Source organism: Saccopteryx bilineata, chromosome 11 (genome assembly GCF_036850765.1).
Source record: "Saccopteryx bilineata isolate mSacBil1 chromosome 11, mSacBil1_pri_phased_curated, whole genome shotgun sequence".
NCBI lineage: Eukaryota > Metazoa > Chordata > Mammalia > Chiroptera > Emballonuridae > Saccopteryx > Saccopteryx bilineata.
In genome coordinates, this window is record NC_089500.1 from 51,596,620 (window position 1) to 51,617,540 (window position 20,921).

The 20,921-nt window shown below is 45.4% G+C and overlaps 1 protein-coding gene and 1 long non-coding RNA gene across 8 annotated transcripts in view; one reads left to right on the forward strand and one right to left on the reverse strand.

Moving 5' to 3' along the window:
* The window catches only part of DLGAP1 (DLG associated protein 1), a 986,787-nt gene that overhangs the window by 84,454 nt on the left and 881,412 nt on the right, over positions 1-20,921 (reverse strand). The window lies entirely within an intron of this gene.
* Positions 1,878-8,482, forward strand: LOC136315018 (uncharacterized). 2 transcript variants are annotated; one of them, XR_010727454.1, is made up of 4 exons: positions 1,878-2,035; positions 2,160-2,269; positions 4,842-5,002; positions 6,760-8,482. It is a non-coding gene; the product is annotated as an uncharacterized lncRNA (long non-coding RNA). The 2 variants fall into 2 exon arrangements; XR_010727453.1 differs by having other exon boundaries at positions 4,846-5,002.

Consider the following 20,921-nt stretch of genomic DNA (forward strand, 5'->3'; position numbering starts at 1 on the left):
AAATGAATGTGGTTAACACGTGTGACTCTGGACAGAGAGATAGCAGATGAACACTAGATAATATAGGAATGCCTTTTAATATGTAAAGAGACATCTTTCTACCATTGTATTGGCTTGTAAACTTTGCTTTCCCCAAAAGGATGTATGGCTTGCAAATTGAACGTGGTCCTATCATGTTAAAGTACATATGACTATAACCAATAGTGGTAAGGGGCTCCTAATCGCAATTTTTGCTTCTGTACTTCCCACTTACAAAACTATAAAAACTAAGTAGAACAAAGGGCCAGCGCGCTCTCTGTCAGATATCTGTCGGAGTTTCTGCTGCTTGGCCAAGCTAGACAATAAAGCTTTGATGTGTAATCCACGGACCTTGTTCATGTCTTCCATGTTTTGGGTCCCTCCAAATTAGGCTTGACACCATCTCTTTCTCTCTGCACAAACTCTGCACAAACTGGCTTCTCCTTCAGCATTCTGCCATCTTGGCTGTTTCTTCTCTCCTCCACATGGCTTTTCTCTGCTCTCCTCTCTAATGCTAATCTCAGAAACTGAGTGAGAGAGCAAGCCCCAGTCTGCCCCATTTTATAGTGTAGAAATCCAAACCTTTAAGCCAATCTACAAATAAGAAAGTCTCTCATACAAAGCCACTTATGTGAGGCACAAATGGGATTCCTCATAAGAGTGCACCACCCCTATCATACAACAGTCAGGGGTGTGGGGAAAAGCTTAGTGTTGAGAAGATCTTAGTATTAAAAGGGTAGGAAAGGCTTCATCTTAGAACTAAGCCTTAGGCTATAACGAACCTGCCTGCTAACAGCCTGTCCCCCACACCCAATGCAAACTATAAGTGAGCAAACATATACATCATATTTGCAAACTTATTTGACCCACACTGCTCCTAGCACAGTACCTTGTGCCCTCCAGGAACTTGTCAAAGGTTTGGAAAATAAATGAATTTGGAGTGGTCAATACGAGCTATACCAGCTGTAACTTCTAAAATACTGCAAAAGAATAAACAAACAAACTAAAAAAAAAAAAATAAAAGTAGAAACTCCACAAATCAAAATACACATGGAAAAATCCCTCCTGCATTTCAAAATATTGACAGCATAATATTTACAGACCACCCAAAATGTGGTGGTCAGTGGTCCCTGCCCTGCTGGCGTCATGGTAAGAAGGCAGAGAGCTGTGAGGTCAGGGGTGCAGGCTTCTGGGATAGGCACAGGGCTTTCCCTAAGCTTTCTCTCCTGGTTAGTTTTGGCTCAAGGGACGTAGCTATGAGAAGGATTTCCACTAAAGTCATCCTCTGTGAAAACCACAAGGACTAGCTAACCTTTTCTTCATGGAAGTAGAAAAAGCATGCTTGTGTGAGCGTGTAGAGGGAAGAGAGGGAATGCAGACAGAGAGGGAGGGGTGGTGTAATAACTCTTGTAGTCATAAGACTTGCCAGTTGGTAGTTACTAGTATTCCATCCAGACACTTCTAATGCCAGACAAATGCCCCAAGCCTCGGCATGTCTGGCTCAGAGATCTATTCAACTGATAGCAGCCGTTTCTTGTGGGGAGGACAGATCTTTCAGGGAGCTGCGCTCTGAGGCTAATCAAACACAACATTGTTCTCAGAAGGAAGAATGGTTGGGTTTGTTTCAGAGTCACAATTTTTTTTTTTTTTTAAAGAGGCACTCAAGTTGTTTTAACAAGTTGCTACAAAACTAGGGCTTCCAGAGGTGAGCCTGCCGCTCACAGTACCTGTACTGTATACCAAAATCCAGAGGGGGAGGGATCAGAAAGTTAGTCATTAAAAAAGGAGGAAAAAAAAAAAAAAGCCCCAGGCACTTCATGCCTGGAAATGATGTCAGACGCAGCCACTCCTCTGTTAGAACTACAATCAAACAATGCTCAGGCACTCCACGGCAGCTGCTCTCCAAATGTCAGCGCCAGCCGGTCAACAGAGCTTGAAAGCCACCAAGCTGAAGGACTTTGTGCTGCACCTTTCTCTCCCACATTTCCCCCAAGCACTCTCAGGAACCTGGCAACAGGTAACGTGGCAACCTTTGCTTTATAAAATGGCAAGCGGCATAATTTCAGGGAACAAATGGATTTTTTGTCAGCTGTATCTCAGCATTACCCCCCACACCCAACCCCCTCTCTCCCAACCAAAAGTCTGAGAAAACAAAGTACGTTGGAGCTGGCAACCCTTCTCTCGAGTGTCCCCTGGTGGCCTAGCGTGGAATATCACCGATGTGCTTTGAAATCTGCTGCTCAGCCCCAAGGTAGGTAGCGCTGTGGAAAGGGGTGGACATCTTTGCTGGACTTGTCTTCCAAAAAAAACATAAAGAGTGGAAATCAAGACTCAGAATGTATTGCTACTTAATTTATCTCCTTAACCAAAATTTTACTCAAGCTGCAGGGTTTTTTGTTTTGTTTTTTTTTAAGCAGCAGCCAGTGTAACATTTCTTGTTAAGATGGCAAGCTGAAAATCAAGAACTGTTGTAGGCATTTGGTTTGGCCAATGGCAGTGAGGATTTCTGCTGTGTGAGACTCACATTTTCCATTTTTATCTGAATGTATATACGTATATACTGACGGCAGAAAACTTTCTCTTGGGGAGAAGCATTTGTCATTCTCATTGCCGACTTCCCCTGGCTTCCCCGTTTGCCTATTTACAAGGATTACTTAGGGTTTCCAGCCTGTAGACCTGCCTCCCAGAGGGCGGGCCGTGCGGCCCCACCTTAGCGCTTTTATCTCTGTGTGGGGCATATACCCACAAGAATGCCAAGGGCAATATTTTTAACCAAGCTTTTTCCTCTCAGGTGCCCCTTCCTCTGCTGGGTCTCTCATTTGGAGGCATGACTACAGTTGTGAGCTGCTGGTAGTTCCAGCCATCCGTTCTTTCTCCCTCCCATCCGTTCTTTCCCTCTCTGGAAATGTTAACTGGAAACTAAGAAAGAGGCTCAGATCAAAGGAACAGTTCTCTTCAAAAAGTTCCACTAATTAACTAAATTAAAGGAAGTTAAATGATGTTTGGAGGAAAGTCATTTTAGAAGGCCCAGGTCCAGGGGCTGAGGTCTAAAACTTGCAATGTGGACTTTTAATGAAGCTTGGCAAGAAGTTAAATAGTATTAGAAATTGAGGGTTACCATATGTAAAACCAGTTGTTGCCTGAAATCAATCATTTCAAAGGAACACCCTGAACGTAGGCAGCCATTTGGCTAGAATTTGCCTACTAGACCATTTAATACTAAAGATGAAAAACCCAGGGCTCTGAGTAAGAATCATTGGCCCAATAGAGAAGGTGAGTCACAGCCTGTTAGAAATAGGCTCACATGTTGAAGTCAGGATGTTGAGAACATCAGGTTTACTAATTTGCAAGGCAGGGCTGTTGTTTCCAGTAGAAAATGAGGTCAGGATTTCACGGGTCATTTTCCCGGCCTTTCCAACAGGTGCTTTTGAGTCATCCATGTACACAAGTGACTGCCCTGGCAGTTTCATCTGTTGGGATTAAATTTCCATTTGCTCCATTACTTTATGAAGTGATTTCTACTACTGAATCAGATATATCACTTCCTGTAAGATTTAGGGATTTTTTTCCCCCCCAATGTTTTTAACATGACGTGTCTTTCGAAATTTGTTCTAGTGAGGTCTGCAGGCCTTCCTGGGTTGAGCGGACTGTTTACAGGAGGGGAAGATTCAGGGCCCACGGTCAGGGTTACTGAATTATATAAGGTTTCCTGTTTGGGCAGCTAGTGTGCCAACTCCCCAGGTTAGGGCAGACCGAGTTTTGTTGAAAGACAGTGGACCTAGCGCCTAGGGCAGGGATAGTGCCAGAGCAGGGAAGGAAACTTCTTTTTTTTTTTTTTTTTTTTTGTATTTTTCTGAAGCTGGAAACGGGGAGGCAGTGAGACAGACTCTCACATGCGCCCAACCAGGATCCACACAGCACGCCCACCAGGGGGCGATGCTCTGCCCATCTGGGGCGTTGCTCTGTTGTGACCAGAGCCAGTCTAGCGCCTGGGGCAGAGGCCAAGGAGCCATCCCCAGCGCCCGGGCCATCTTTGCTCCAATGGAGCCTTGGCTGCGGGAGGGGAAGAGAGAGACAGAGAGGAAGGGGGGGGGGTGGAGAAGCAAATGGGCGCTTCTCCTATGTGCCCTGGCCGGGAATCGAACCCGGGTCCCCCGCACGCCAGGCCGACGCTCTACCGCTGAGCCAACCGGCCAGGGCCGGGAAGGAAACTTCTAAGCTTCTCATCAACAAGATTTATTTCTTCTCAGGAATGCTTTTCTGTGTTCTTTTATCTTAAGGATGTAAGAATCATAAGGTCAGCCATTGTTGTCTGTTTTATTCATGATGTGACCACAGAACTTAGAACATGTGTGGCACATAGTAGTACTGTGTGAAATAAGTACTTGTTCCATGAAGGAATGAGAAGAGACTTCTCGGCAAAAAGAAAAAGGGTCTAACAGGAAGGTCACTAGAGCTCAAGGAAAATGAATACTTACCAAGCATTCTCAGTGGTCTTGGATGTTGCAATATAATCTCCTGTCACCAATATCTACTTCTGTTTTGGCATTGGCCAAATGCCATTGTTATTGGCCAACTTTGACATGGAGCTAGTATTTGAAAGACCAACCTAATGTCAGCAGAAACTGTTGATCCTGTGGGTTATCCACCTAATTTCTTCCATCCTCTCTGCGTGGCTTTATCCATGGACGCTGAGCAGATGGCATATGAGGGGTCCCTGACACCAACTGCCCTTATCCCATATAACTGCCTTTCTCCTCAGTTTCCTTTCACTTCTTATTATTCTTTGACTTATTATTCTCCGCTCTTTCTGCTTGCACAAGATAGATATCTGAGAGCCGGCGAAACTCTCTGCCTCCTGGTCTCATTTCATGAGAATTTGTACCACCTGCACAATAGGACCCAGAGCCTGGAATACAAGGACAAATCTGGAATGGACTTGCACAGCTGAACACAACTCTCCCGCTGTGTAGTTGTGTGTCTGGTAAGCAAAAGAGAACTCAAGTGTACCTGCCCCGGGGTTGTTTGCAGTACCTGGTTGGTTCTAGATGGGAAAAAGTACTGGGCACATATTGCGAATCTGTCTCCCTTGAGAAGGTGAGAGAGATGTGCTGAGTGAGTGACCTGTATACAAACCAGGGCAGGTTATGTCTAAGGAGAGTCCAGTCTGGCTAAGTCCAAACTAAAACTTTAGGCTGGATTTACCAGTAACCTCTGCCCGCTGGCCAGCTCCCTGGGCTTTGGAAAGAAGGCAGACCGATCAAAGCAGCCCAGTGCTGCTGCCCTGCGGACAGAGGGATTGTGAAGGAGGTCTCGACCTGGAGCTGACGTTTTTGCACAAGGCAAACTCAAATCCCCGAACCTGGGAAAACAGGATGTGTGTGGGGAAGTAAAGAAGAAAGAAAATGCATCCACCATTCCTTCCTGTGGGTTTCAGCATGATGAGGAATAATTACCTGGGTCTGGAGAGCAGGACATGTGGGAGGCCACGGGAGGCCCTGGTCTGTGTAGTTAGGCAGTTAATTATTCATCCTACTCCTTGCTTCATTCCTCCTGAACCCGCCTTTTCAAAGTCAAAACCGGAAAAACGATCTGGGTTAACCTTTGGAATACTGTTTTTTGTCAGCCTGCCTGGGCCAGGAAGGGTACCAGCCGCTTACTTTACTCTCAACAGAATCAGCACTTTAAAACGACACCTCATAACCCAACTATGTCACTGACTGATGAGGACACAGATTCAGAGAACCTGTCAGGTGCCCGCGGGGCTCTGGCCGCAGCCTGCTCTAGCAGGACCTCAGGCCTTGCACCGGTCTTTATAATTAGAGTGCAAAGGGCCTGAAAGGCTGTACTCAAAATTCTACTTCACAGCTGGGTTTTTATCATTTGCCAAACTTAAATAAAAAGAACCCAGGAAACTGGTGTGGCTAACAGTAAAATCGGTCACAATTCACTATGCCTACTTCCCACCGTTATCCTCATTCACTGAATTTAATAAACCAGGTATTGAATCTATAATCCCAATTCCTCAGGTGACAAGGAGGCTGGAGAGTTTGGGTGGTCCAAGTTCTCTGGCGTGGAGTCTGGTTGGAACCTGAGCTCTTTCCATCGAAGCCTCTTATACTTTTGTCCTTAAGATCACTTTTGAATCCTTGTAAGAACAATGTCTGTATCCCAAAGCCCTTATTGAAAATCTTTTGGTCATATGTGCTTGGAATTCAGGACTTTGAGGGCTGGAAAAAGCTAATTAATGTACATGACACACTGTTGGATGAACAAATGTTTTTAAGTTTGCTTCCTGTATATAGTCTATGGAAGGCTGCAGGTGCTTGCCCTCAGGGCGGCAGATTGGGGGTTGCCTTACAGCCTGGATGGGGCTGTTGTTTGCTGGAGAAAGGTTTTTCTCCCCTCCAGCCAGTTTTGGCTGGAGAGCTACAGAGAAAGTGTCCTGAGGGTAAGCTTGGGAGAAGGAGGCTGGTTGTGGAACTGGAGATGAGACTGGAGAGAGAGAGAGAGAGAGAGAGAGAGAGAGAGAGAGAGAGAGAGAAGGGTGTGTGCTGGAGTACTGAGGGGCTGCGGAATCCTGATTTGGCCTGTTTGGCTGGGGAGTGCTGTTTTGCTGTGGGGGTCTGAGCATTTGGAAGAGTCCGGAATGAGGGGGAAGAGGTCTTCCCTGCCTGTTTGCTGGTCTGCCCTAATAAGACTCTAATAAACAGAATGATCCACCATTTTCTGGCTCCACAGTTCCTACCCTGTCTGCCTGAATCCAGTGGGAACTTGTATCTGCGTGGCCCTGGCGGCGGCCACTGGCCTTACACACACCCAGGGCGTGTGGCGGACCACCTCTTCATCACACACTCTGAGCCGTCTGTCTGCGGGAAGCAGTACAGCAGTCACACCACACAAAGTTCCAAGGTCAGGTTTGGGGCAACGGCTTTCCGAACTGCGGATGAAGGAATAATGTCCACCAAGGGCTTCAGATGCCTTGGAGCAGTAAATGCTCCCTTCCAGGGCTTCCTTAAGAGGTAACTCAGGTCCAGGATGGAGGTCTGTCCCAACCAAGCCCACAGGGAGGGTGGTGGGTGCGCAAAGGGAAAGAGGAAGCCAAGGTCAGAACTGATCGTCCTGCTGACATGGTCTCTCTTTCCTTGACCACATTGGGGTTTGGGTGTTTTATCACCGTCAGAAACATCCATTATAGTTTTTGTTATAACGGTAATAGGGGTACTAGTAAGGACTTTTAACTGGCCTATTCCCACAATGTGGAATGATCTTTATACAAGTTAGAGAATGGGGTAGTCTGATGTGTTCTTATAAACACTTAATATTCTCAAAGTATGTGTGAGTTTTAACTCATCCTTTCCCCTCACCTTCTCCTATCCCCTATCCTCTAGTTATAGTTTGACCTCGCAGCACAATCCACAGCACCAACATTCTTCCCTTGGCTCACCATGATTTGTAGTGACAGGAGGGAGGCCCCATGCCTGGTCCAGGCTGGCACAGTACTAATTTGATGTAGCTCAGGACACTCACCTACAGGTTTATCTGCAATGGCACTCTTCATTCCTTAAAGTGTTACCTACCCAGACAATTTGACAATCATTTTCAAAACACACATTTTTATACCACATTTCCAACCTAAGAGCTGCCAGAGATAATCCATGTAACATCAGTTGAATTAAAGAATAAACAGGTCGGTTTACTAAGACATGTTAGTGAGCTGCAGATATAAATAGATTGAGCACTAGAAATTCTGACTAAAACAGGGGTTGGGAACCTATGGCTCACGAGCCAGATGTGGCTCTTTTGATGGCTGCATCTGGCTCGCAGACAAATCTTTAATAAAAAGATAAATAATGTTAAAAATATAAAACATGCTAATGTATTACAATCCATTCATTTCCTACCACTCATGTTCATGGTTGCGGGTGGCTAGAGCCAATCACAGCTGTAACTCCGGGACAACACCAAGTTTTTATTGGATAATATGTAAGGTACACAGGTCGTTGTATGGCTCTCATGGAATTACATTTTAAAATATGTGGCGTTCATGGCTCTCTCAGCCAAAAAGCTTCCCAACCCCTGGTTTAAAACAAGCACTGCACCCTCTCCTGGTGTGGATGACATTCTACTTATAAAAGTAAGGTGATCAATCATCCTCCTTTAGGGAGGACAGTCCTTCTTTTGTAAGTTCCGTCTTCCCTCAAAAAGTGTCCTCCTACATGTCTTCCTTTTTGATATCGTAAGACTAATCTGTAAATGTCTGAATTTGATCGATGCAGAGTTGATCCATTGCGTGTGATGTGACGTATTTGTATCTAAGTGAGTACTTTTTTCTTACAATCATTATTAAAAATTAATAGGCATGTAAGCATAATTACAATATAAAAATTATAAACGTTTTATTATGCATTTATCATATTATAGTGTATTATTGTTGCAGTGAATAAAATGTTTCTTTTATTTATGCTGTTTTCTTCCATTTATTTTTGTCCTCCTTTTCATTGTAAAAATGTTGGTCACCTTAATAAAAGGAACCATAGAAAGGAAGGACAATGCCGTGTGAGTACTTTGGATTCTACTGTCAGGGGAAAGATTTTAAGTATCAACTCTTTGAAATCCAGTGAGTCGGAATATGTTAAAATATCCTGTGTTGTCTGTTTGTATAATTATGACTGTGGTATGACTGCTTAAGTGTTAAGGCGCAGGAATGCGGAAAAGCTAGAGGGATTAAAATGAACTACCAATAGAGGGTGGGGGAACAGATCACAAGCAACGGAAGTATTTTGATGGCCACCGCTGTTTGCAGTTGCTGATAACCTTGTCAGGTCTCCAGATACAGGCAGGTCTTGTCACCCTCCAGCACCTGGCTGAGAGGTAATAAAAACGGTTGCCTTATCTTCTAAGGGTGTAATTAATCCAACCTTAACTTGTGGTAATTAGAGTAAACTGAAATAGCCTGTCATTTTCCAAAAAGTGTGTGTGGGGGGGTAGGAGGAGGAAAAAAAGACTTAAAGCAGGAAATTGTGTTTGTCCTCTCTGGATTTTAAAAAGAAAGAGCAAAAACAACTACAAGTTTTTCAAGGAGAACAGCCGGGCTAGTCTGCCCTCTCCTGGGGGCACCAGGTGGCTGATGGACCAGCTCCACGTGACGATCTAGGAAAGAAGCTCACGTTGATGAAAGTCCAAGAAGGCTTGTTAGTTGCTCTCCTTTCTAAATGTAAATGACTGAGTTAGTGCTTTGCTAAGCGGGAGGGGGGAAAGGAAGTCACAATCACAGGGAGTGACTCATTCTGTGCTGTTAGTTCAAGCAGTTGCATGAAAAGTTTTAGCCAAAGAAGCCACAAATCTACTTTAAATACTAGCACAGTGAGGAAATTCCTCTCTTTCAGGCTTGAATGCCATCCACACAAAAGATCTCCTGTTGACATCTCATTTACAATCTCCCCCAGGACAAGACAAGACCATTTCAATAAACCCCGGCTCAGAAACACCTATTGTTCAAAATCTTCAACTAGCAACAGGCTACCACCACTCCCTATTGTTTTGTAAAAGAAAAGATTTAGAAGGAGAAGGATGGGGATTGGGGCAGCTCTGAAAAGAGGAAGGAAGAAAACTTCCTTTGACCCAGCACTGTCAGAGGGTGTGCATGAAGAATCAAGTTAATGGACTCCCATTTTTATAAGAAGTGCACAGGAAATGTGTGTTACGTTCCGGAACTGCTGGTTGGGAATTCTAAACCTGATGCCAACACTGTGTGCTAAAAAGCTAACCCCTGCCAACATGCTACTTAAATGAAAAGCCAAAAGCTATACGTATACCCTATCCTCAGTTTCAAGAAGTCCTGATAGTAGTCAGAGCACAGCCCCAGGTGAGTCTTTGAGCTGGGCTGTTCCTCCGGGGTTTATAGCCTGACTGCCCTTTCCCAGGAGAATTGTCAGGTGTAGTTTCTAGTCCCTCGCCTCTCCAGTAATGATTTCGTCCTTCCCCTCTCCACCATTTTGCCCTTTCTTTTAAACAAGTGTGAACACTCTCTCTGAAGTTATATTACATAGTCTTTAGATGGTTTTTCTTTAGATGTGCATCAAATTAAGGGATGCCTTTGTGTTTACAAAAAAGGGGGGGAATTTCTCAAAACCTTTAACCGAGGGGTCCCCAAACTTTTTACACAGGGGGCCAGTTCACTGTCCCTCAGACCGTTGGAGGGCCGGACTATAAAAAAAAACTATGAACAAATCCCTATGCACACTGCACATATCTTATTTTAAAGTAAAAACAAAACAAAACAAAACAAAACGGGAACAAATACAATATTTAAAATAAAGAACAAGTAAATTTAAATCAACAAACTGACCAGTATTTCAATGGGAACTATGTTTCTCTCACTGACCACCAATGAAAGAGGTGCCCCTTCCGGAAGTGCGGTGGGGGCTGCATAAATGGCCTCAGGGGGCTGCATGCGGGCTGGTTGTAGTTTGGGGACCCCTACTTTAACCTCTTAGCAGATCTTCCAGTTAAGGTTCCCCATCTCGGCAAATGGCCCCTTTATCTATCCAGAGTTTAGACCAAAATTCTGGGCATTATCTCATTTCTTTGAATCCTTCTCTTCTATCCCTTAAATCCACATCTTTCTGTCCACCTATCTGCTTCCTTAAATCCCATTATCACCTCTCTGGAATATCATAGCAACTTCCTAACTCAAGTTTTCTCAAACTGCTGATTGCGACTTACGAATGGGTCATAAAATCAATTGAAGTGAGTTACACTGTTTCACCTTTCAAAAAGTAAAATAGTTTAGAAAATGCAGGCAACAAAGGAAAAGTAAGTATTGGTTTGTAGAACTTGTTTCAGTTTGTATGTGTGTGCATGTCCAGATATATGTACATTCTGTATTTTGTTTGTCAAAATATTTTGAGAACTACTTCTCTAATTGGTCTCCCTGGGTCTGTCTTGTCCCTGCTTTTACATTGCTTCACACACTCAGGGCAAGAGTTGGAAACACTAACCAGACCTGTCACTCTCCAGCAGGTCTGCCCTTGGGGTGAATTCTCAAATCTAGGGCTTTGGAGATTCTGAATAACTTGCTTCCTGCTCACCTTTCAGGTCTCAGAACTCTGCATCTTCCTGACCACTTTTACTTTCAGTTAAAACCATTCAGTTCCCTGGCCTTGGCAAATAGAGTAAGTTCTTTCTTCCCTTTTCTCCTTCCTGTGTCAGTGCAGACATTTCACCTCTTCTAGGCTGAAATGTCTTTTTTTTTTTAACTTATTAATTTTAGAGAGAGGTAGGGGGAGGGAACACAGATCTGCTCCTGTATGTGCTCTGACTGAGGACTGAACTGGCAACCTCTGTGCTTCTGGATGATGCTCTATAAAGCAGGTAGCCACGGCCACCATCACAGCCTCCTGGCCCATGCAGGTTCGCATTGGATTCAGACAGATGGTAATGAAACAACGGAGCCAAGAACTGGTGGGCCTTTAACTTTAATCCTAGCTTGCACCCGGTGGGCAAGAAATATACACAGTGGGAAAACACTTCCCTTTCCATTCAGGGCTCCCAAAGCCACTGACTTATCCGAGTTTTCTAGAATCAAAAGTTTCTACCTCACCAGCCTTATTCACCTCTGTTCCTCATCTCCTTCTCTCTGCACAAACTCTGCACAAACTGGCTTCTCCTTCAGCATTCTGCCATCTTGACTGCTTCTCTTCTCCACATGGCCTGTCTCTGCTCTCCTTTCTCTGCTTTCTCCTCTAACGCTAATCTCAGGAACCGAGAGAAAGAACAAGCTCCTGGTCTGCCCCACTTTATAGTGTAGAAACCAAAACATTTAATCCAATATACAAACAAAGAAGTCTCTGATACAAAGTCACTCATCTGAGGCATAATGGGATTCCTCATGAGAGTGCACCACCCCACATCAAAAAGGGTGGGAAAGGCTCAGTCCCAAAACCAAGCCCAGGCTACAAGGATTCTGCCTGCCCACAGCCCGCCCCCAACACACATTAATATGATCACACCCATCTCAAGCAAGAAGGGCAACCAATACCATCACCTGGGCAACGGGCTTTAACGTGGGCAGCGCCATCTTTAACAAAGTGAGCATAATATATTTTATCTGCCCAACAATCCACCCCTATGCTCACTTTACTACCCACAATCTACACCACTGGCATCCCTGTGCAAGGAAATTAGGCACATTACACAAATTACAACAACGTGACAAATTATACAATTTCAGCAATTACAAAGTTACACTTCACCGGTCTTGGAGCACTTTGCCAAAAGCGCAAAATGTCCTCAGCCTTCTTTCTAGCCATGGGAAAAGCTTCACGGGGCAGGGGAGTGCTTTAAGCAAAACCACCCCCCACACACCCAACAGGGTATTTCACATTGTCCCAAATCCGTAAGTCCATCCAACAAAGGAGCCAGTGCCCACTCCGGTCATAGTCCAGGAATCAGTCCAAGCACGTGGGGCCTCAGCCACCCCCCTCATCCCTGCCGTCCTGGCAGGTCTTACACTGTCCCAAATTGGAGCACGTGGCAATGGCAGTCAGCATTTTCATCTCCGCTCTGGAGAGCATGATGGCAATCACCCCTATGTCCCCAAATCACAGACCTACCAAGAGTGTAGCAGGTACTCCTTGCTGCTGGGCTCTCACCTTCTGGAGACTACGGATTGCAACTCTAGCCTGATTCTCCTCATTCTCCAAAGAGGAACTATTGATAAAAACATCAGCTCCCGCTGCTGGGCTTGAGTCCTGGGCCGCTGCCACCGTCTGCTCCACGGGCCTTGCAACCCTGGCCCCGGCCTCAGCCCAGCCTCCTACCGCTGCTGGCTCTCCACAACGTCAGGGCAATCTCCAACTCACGAACCTGTGATTCCTTCTCCAGTGGCTGCTCCATTTCCAGGCAAATCTCGCAAACCTGGTCAGCCTCCTCCTCCAGCGCTTCCTCCAGCTCCAGGGTCAGCATCTGTTTCTCCCACGTTTGCTCCAGCTCCTTCCACTGCTCGGTTTGTAGGTCCCGGGCAGCCTCTTCCACAGAGCTCTCAGTTTCCTCACGCATGGCTGTAAAAGTCAGCCAGCCTATGGCCCCCAAAAGGACAGCCATGGGGAACCATAACAGCAGCCAGTCTTCTACTCCACCACTCAAAGGTGGTGGTGGCTCCATACCAAATTCTGAATCCTGCCACGGACTACACCAAATGTAAAGCCAGTAGCCACGGCCACCATCACAGCTGCCTGGCCCATGCAGGATCGCATTAGATTCAGACAGACGGTAATGAAACAATGGAGCCAAGAAATGGTGAGCCATTACCTTTAATCCTAGCTGGCACTCGGTGGGCAAGAAATACACACAGTGGGAAAACACTTCCCTCCTTATTCGAGTTTCCTAGAATCAAAGGTTTCTAGCTCACTAACCTTATTCTCCTCTGTTGCCCATCTCCTTTTCTCTGCACAAACTTGGCACAAACTGGCTTCTCCTTTAGCATTCTGCCATCTTGGCTGCTTCTCCTCTCCTCCACGTGGTCTTTATCTGCTCTGCTTTCTCTGCTCTCTCCTCTAATACTAATCTCAGGAACCGAGAGAGAGCAAGCTCCCGGTCTGCCCCACTTTATAGTACAGTTCAGGGATAGTCAACTTTTTTGTACCTACTACCCACTTTTGTATCTTTGTTAGTAGTAAAATTTTCTGACTGCCCACTGGTTCCACAGTAATGGTGATTTATAAAGTAGGGAAGTAACTTTACTTTATAAAATTTATAAAGCAGAGTTACAGCAATTTAAAGCATATAATAGTTATTTACCAAGTGCTTTATGTCAAATTTTCGCTGTTTGGCAGAATAAATCTTTATTAAACAACTTACTATAGTTAATCTATCTTTTTATTTATACTTTGGTTGCTCCGCTACCGCCCACCATGAAAGCTGGTACGCCCACTAGTGGGCGGTAGGGACCAGGTTGACTACCACTGGTATAGATTCAAAACCTTTAATTCAATATACAAACAAGGAAGTCTCTGATACAAAGTCACTCATCTGAGGCATAATGGGATTCCTCATGAGAGTGCACCACCCACATCAAAAAGGGTGCGAAAGGCTCAGTCCCAAAACCAAGCCCCAGGCTACAAGGATCCTGCCTGCCCACAGCTCACCCCCAACACACATTAATATAATCACACCCATCCCAAGCAAGAAGGGCAACCAATACCATCACCTGGGTGACGGGCTTTCACGTGGGCGGCGCCATCTTTAACAAAGTGAGCATAATATATTTTATCTGCCCAACAAACATAAATTGCCTTGGCCTTTAGCTGATACTGAGACCGAACTCTGGGAATACCTCAAAATGCTTTAAAAATTTACATAAAATTGCAAATTTAGTCCAAAGGGGAGGGGAAAATGCTGTAAAAATTAATAGGACCAAAGGACATGGTCACTAATCAAATTGCATTCTCCCCCTCCCAACTGCCCTACCCCAAACACTTACTTGACATAAAAATAACATGATGACAAATAGCTTCATTAAAAGGGAGTGATTCTTCCAACAAAGTGTAGGATAAGGCTCAGTAGTTTTAAAATTTTTTTTTAAAAATTTATTCATTTTAGAGAGGAGAGGGAGAGAGATAGAGAGGAGAGACAGAGAGAGAGAAGGGGGGAGGAGCTGGAAGCATCAACTCCCATATGTGCCTTGACCGGGAAAGCCAGGGTTTCGAACCGGCGACCTCAGCATTTCCAGGTCGACGCTTTATTCCACTGCACCACCACAGGTCAGGCAGGCTCAGTAGATTTAAAAACTGTTCGGAATTGAACACAACTTGAAGAGGAGACAGAAGCTACGCTCCAGTAGGCCCCTTTCTGAATTTGGAGGGGGAATCCGGGTCACAGGCAGGTAATCTCCTGTGTGCGCTGCGGGAGCAGCCCTGGGGATTCCAGTGAGGAGAGCAGGAGGCTCAGGAAGCTCCTGGCAGGCGGGGAGGAGGCCAGGCGGAGATAGCAAGTCTGGGCAATGGAACAAGGGAGGCAGAGGGGACGGGAGGTCAAGCAAACATTTTCCAATGCTCTGTCTGAGGCGGAGGCAGCCCTCAGCACAGCCGTGAAGGAATCAGCATCTCTCCAGTTTTTCTTACCATGGGCCGTCGGAGACTTGCTGCCTCCCTGCTCCTCCTCACTTGTTTGATCCCAAATTTCCCAGATCTCTTTCATTCCCTGAGGTACTTGCTCTTTGAAAGGTAAAAATACAGCTAGTCTGAGAAAGGAATCCACTGAAGGATGGGGGGTGGAGGGGTGGGGTGTCGGAGGGTGAAGATGCATTTAAAAAAATTCTTGTAAACATTCCCTTCCTCCAAGGTACTATGTATTTTAAAAGGGGGTCTCTTTAAAGTTGGCCTTAATTCCAAGGCATGTCTAAAACTGAGAATTTCCAATACTGCTGATAGACCCATAGTGTCAGCAAACACATTTCCATGACTGCCAAATTATAGTTAAGTAATGAAAATGAAAGAACTGATTTTATACTTTCTCTGTTACAGGTCTAGAATTGTGCTAAGTACGTTTTTACAGGTGATCTTCAGTCCATTTTACAGATATGAAGCTGGAGGTCAAGTTCAGAGAGGCTGGTACCCTGCCTTGTGGCAGATGGCAATTATCAGAGGTGACTGTAGCAATATCTTCCATCCAACATGTTACTGTAGAACAGGGGTCAGCAAACTTTTCAATAAAGAGCCATAAATGTGTCCTGGCCAGGTAGCTCAGTTGGTTGGAGCTTCATCCCAGTATATCAGGATTGTGGGTTTGATCCCTGGTCAGGGCACATACAAGAATCAGGGCACATACAGGAGCCAACCCATGAATCATAGATGGGTGGAACAGCAGGTCAATGTTTCACTCTCTCTCTTTACCCTTCTCCCTTCCTCTCTTTCTCTAGAATCAATAAATAAAAGCTTTTTTATTTTTATTTTTATTTCCAGAGACAGATTGAGAGTCAGAGAGAGGGATAGATAGGGATAGACAAACAGGAACGGAGAGAGATGAGAAGCATCAATCATCAGTTTTTTGTTGTGGCACTTTAGTTGTTCATTGATTGCTTTCTCATATGTGCCTTGACCGTGGGGCTACAGCAGACCGAGTAACCCCTTGCTTGAGCCAGCGACCTTGGGTCCAAGCTGGTGAGCTTTGCTCAAACCAGATGAGCCCGTGCTCAAGCTGGCGACCTCGGGGTCTCGAACCTGGGTCCTCTGCATCCCAGTCCGACGTTCTATTCATTGTGCCACCGCCTGGTCAGGCAATAAATAAAAGCTTTTTAAAAAAGCCATAAGTATTTTAGGCTTTGTGAACCATTCTGTCTGTGTCGCAAACATTTAGCTCTGCCATTGTGGCAAAGCGAGAGATAATGTATAAATGAACAGGCTGGCTGGCTGTCTTTGAAGAGGTGAGCCCGATTTCAAGGGCCGGCAGAGTTGGCTAAGTGTGCTCTAGAACTTCGCCACTTCCTGCCAAGAGGTGAAGTTTAATTCCGTTCTTGAAGCTGGGGAAATGTGTGATTTGCCTGTGACCAGAGGTATGAAGGGAGTGACACTGCATGACCTCTGAGGCTAGATCATAAGAGGTGATACAATCTCTCTTCCTTGAAGCCCTCATGCCGTAAGGAAGCCCATGTTATCCCTGTGGAAAGATGGAGGAGTCCTGCAGCTCCCAGGAGAAGGGAGACGTTCAGGAAGCCCCCCACTGTCCCCTCTTTTCACCTGACTGCAGCTCTGGAGAGACCAGAGCCAGAATTATCCAGCCAAAGCTCTTCCAGCCTCCTGCCCCATAAGAACTGAGGATAATGAGATGATTGCTGTTGTTTTATGACATACAGAACACTATTCCCAGACTAGCGAGTGGCAGATGTGGGATTGAAGCCTAGGTACCCAGACCTCAACCATGTATTCTTTCGATTACGTGATTGCTTCCAACAGCAGTTTTCAAAAGATTGGGTTGGAAAACATGCAACAAAATTTAACATATTAACTATATTTTCCCATTGTTTTGAGAAAGAGGAAGAGGGAGAGAGACAGACAGAGAAACATCAGTCTGTTGTTCCACTCAGTTTTGCACTATTGGTTGCTTCTTGTATGTGCCCTGACGGGATCTAACCTGTGACCTCGGTGTGCAGGGACAGCGCTCTATCCGCTGAGCCACATGTTAACTATTTTAAAGTATACAGTTCAATAGATATATTCACACTGTTGTGCAACCAAGCTACAGAATTCTTTCTATCTTGAAAAACTGAAACTCTGTCCTCAGCCCCTGGCAACCACCGTTCTACATTCTGTCTCTATGAGTTTGATGATTTTAGGTCCCTTGTGTGTGTGGAATTATATGTTATTTGTCTTTTTTTTGTGTGTGACTGGCTTATTGCACTTAGTGTGAGTGTTCTGTATGTGTACGTTTGTATATTTATCTATTTTAAGCCTGTGTTGGTTAGTGAGTTTGACCAGTGAGTAGCAAAGGTTCGTCAAGGAAAACCTTCAAAGCTTCCAGGTCCTGTAAGTCACTGAGGCAGCATGTGTCAGGAAGGACCTTGCAACAGTACTCACTCTAACAAAAACAATTCACAGTGCCCTGCTTCTAAAGGGCTTTGAAGAAAGAGGAACCTATGAATCAAGACTAAAATAAGACTATTTGATTTGTTTCAACTTGTGTGCTGTTTGACTTCCCTCTCAGAGCCATGCCTGGAGAATGAACTCATTTTCTCTCACATGGCCTTTCAGAGAGCATCAAATGCAAACACTCTCTGTCTGCCGCTTTATTTGCTCAGTGTCCAGTGTGTACACTGACTTGGTGGAATTTCTGTGACTAGCTGTGTATCGGTCCCAAAACCTGCACGGAATCAGCTAAAATGCTGCTACCTGCTTACACAGACAAAGACGGCAGGGCGGGGGGCCTTTGGGGGCTTCCTTAACCTTCTCTGCCTTTCCCTGTGCCTAACCTAAGACCAAAAGTTAGGTCTGGGCCGAGGTGCACACCTGTGTCCAGTTTTTCCTCCCCACCTTCACGCTCCTTGCCTAGCCCACCTGTTACATCAAAAGTGAACGGAAGTGATCTTTCTGAGTCTCCCAGAGTCCCAGCCCACTGTTAGGGGCTGAATTGTCTCCTTCAAAATCCCTATGCTGAAGTCCTAGCTCAGTACTTCAGACTAAGTGTGTTTGGAGACAGGGTCCTTAAAGTGATTATTGGGTTAAAATGAAGTCATTAGGCCAAAATCCAATATGTCTGGGTCCTTACAAGAAGAGAGAGGCACAGAGGGCATGTGCTGAAAGAGTGAGCACCCAGAGAGGACGGCCATCTGCAAGCCAAGGAGGGAGACAGAGAGGCAACCTGCCCACACCTTGACCTTGGACCTCCAGCCTCCAACACGGAGAAAATAAATTTCTTTTATTGAGTCCCCACCCCCACCCCCACCCCTACCCCCTAGTTCATGGTATCTATTGTTATTGCAGCCCTAGCAAATCAACACACTCATCAACAGAAAGTTCACAGCCTTGAGGTTGGGACATCAGTCCAGAAAAGTTCTGAAGGTAAAAAACCAGAAACTCAAAAGGCAAGAAATCCTTTCGATACAGCTTTGCTTTTGGCATCTTTCACAAGTGGCCTGCTGGCAGCTTCGGAAGGTGACCTGGTGTCGAAGCCCCGGGGTGAAGGCTGACCTTCATCAAGCCCTCTGGGGCCCCGGCCTCAGGAGGGCTGGGACCATGGCTCTAGAGTCAAGAGGTCTAGCAAGTATGAGGAGACTCGGTAGGTGTTTTGGGCATGGCCTGAGGGGTCCACGTCTATGAGCCCTTAACTCCTTTCACTTTCTGGCCATGATAAGCCTTCTTTCTCTCCTTCTCCTCTCCCTTCGCCTCTTTCACTCTGGGGCTTTTCCCACCCGCCCCTCTTGCAAGAACGCTTTATTGGAGGAAAGTCACCATGAAAATCCTGATACAGTTTTGGTTTTTCTTTTGTTGGAAGGGTGATAAGGGGTAGAAGGGACACCTGCTGTGTAAGCAGGTGATAGGATGGGGGTGGTGGTGGATAGAACAATGGGCCCTAAATTTCGAATCTTAGAAATCTGTGAATATGTTAACTAACGTGGCAGTGGGGACTTCCCTGGTGTGATTAAAGATCTTCAAATGAAAAGATTGCCCTGGATCACTAGGTGGCCCCAATGTAATCACAAAGGTCCTTATAAGAGAGAACAGGAGGGTCCAATTCAGAGAGGGGGATGTGCCGGTGAAAACAGAGGTGACAGAGAGGTTTGCAGATACTACACTGCGAATGACTTTGAAGATGGAGGACGATGCCACACTGCAAGGAGTACAGGCAGCTTTGAGAAGCTTGAAAGGTAACCAGTGGGTTCTCCCCCGAGCTCCCACAACAGGGCATCCCTGCCCACCCACTGCAGACTCTGACCTCTAAAATGTAAGCTGATCGGTGTTGCTTGAAGCCACTAAGTTTGTGGTAATTTGTTACTAGGAAACCAATACAGGCGGGAAAATGAAAGTCTTTGAGAACAGCTGCTATCACATTGAGTAGGCATTGATAAATGCCCAGGAATAAAATAACAGACAAAGCTAAAGCTTCTATCCCTTAAAATAGTGGATCTCAAAGGTGGTCTCCCAACCAGCAATGCCAGCAGAACGTGAATGTAGCTCAGATTCTCAGCCCCTACCCCTAGACCCACTAATTCAGAAACTATGGCAATGTGGGTTTTAATAAGCCGTTTGGGTGATTTTGATGTCTACAAAGGTTCACCTTAAAATTAAATGACCTGGGCTGGTTCTTCATGAGGGAAGGGTACCTGTGAACCTTCTAGCGGTGTGTTCCTATTGAATCTACAATTAAATTAGTTATTTCATGGTTTATGCTTGGCCAGGAATCTGAGTGGAGGGTAAAGTCATCTCCCCAAGATGGGCCCTGCAGGGAGAATGTGGGGGGAGGAGAAGGCCAGAATTCAGTCTCCTTGTGTTCACCAGTCCCCACCCCTTCACCTAACCTGTATCTGTGGCAGAGAGACCAAGAATCAGGCAAGATTGTGATTACAGAGCCCTGCGCTGTCACACACATTTGTCCCAGCCTGGAGTGGCAGGAGGGATGGTTATTTTTCCTCTTAAGTCCTTACTTGCTGGAGGCAATCCTATATACTGGCTCATTGGGAAGATGCTTTTGAAAACAAAAGTGCGGTTATCCCTTACAGCAGTTTTAGAGTCACACAGAAGTCAATTTCAGTCCTGGATCTGCCTCCTAGTACTTGGTTGATCTTGGGTGTGTAATCTTACCAAGTCTCAGTGCTTCTTCTGTAAAACTGGCATGCCAAAAGTCCTTCTTAAAGATTTTATGTATTGCTTTTAGAGAGAGAGAGAGAAAAGAAGTGAGAGCGAGATCATAGTTGCTTCACTTTAGCTGTTCACTGATTGCTTCTAGTATGTGCCTTGACTGGGCAAGTCCAGGGTTTGAACCGGCGACCTCGACAATCCTGGTCTACGCTCTATCCACTGTGCCACCACAGGTCAGGCTAAAAGTACTTTTGTGATAGAGTTGCTGAGAAGCTAAGTGAAATAATATGTTAAGGTCTTAGTGCAGGACCTAGAAAAAGTAAATGCTTTAATGGTATTGTTACTAATTGTCTTTAATTGTAGTTAATATTTTCATTGCAATTGATAGCTATTATTTACACCAGCCCTGGTACTCATCATCTCCTAATCCCAGGCTTCATATATATAAAGGATCCAACTTACAAATTCAGTCCATTTTTTAGTTTTTTGGGTTTTTTTTGCATTTTTCTGAAGCTGGAAACAGGGAGAGACAGTCAGACTCCCGCATGCGCCCGACCGGATCCACCCGGCACGTCCACCATGGGGTGATGCTCTGCCCACCAGGGGGCA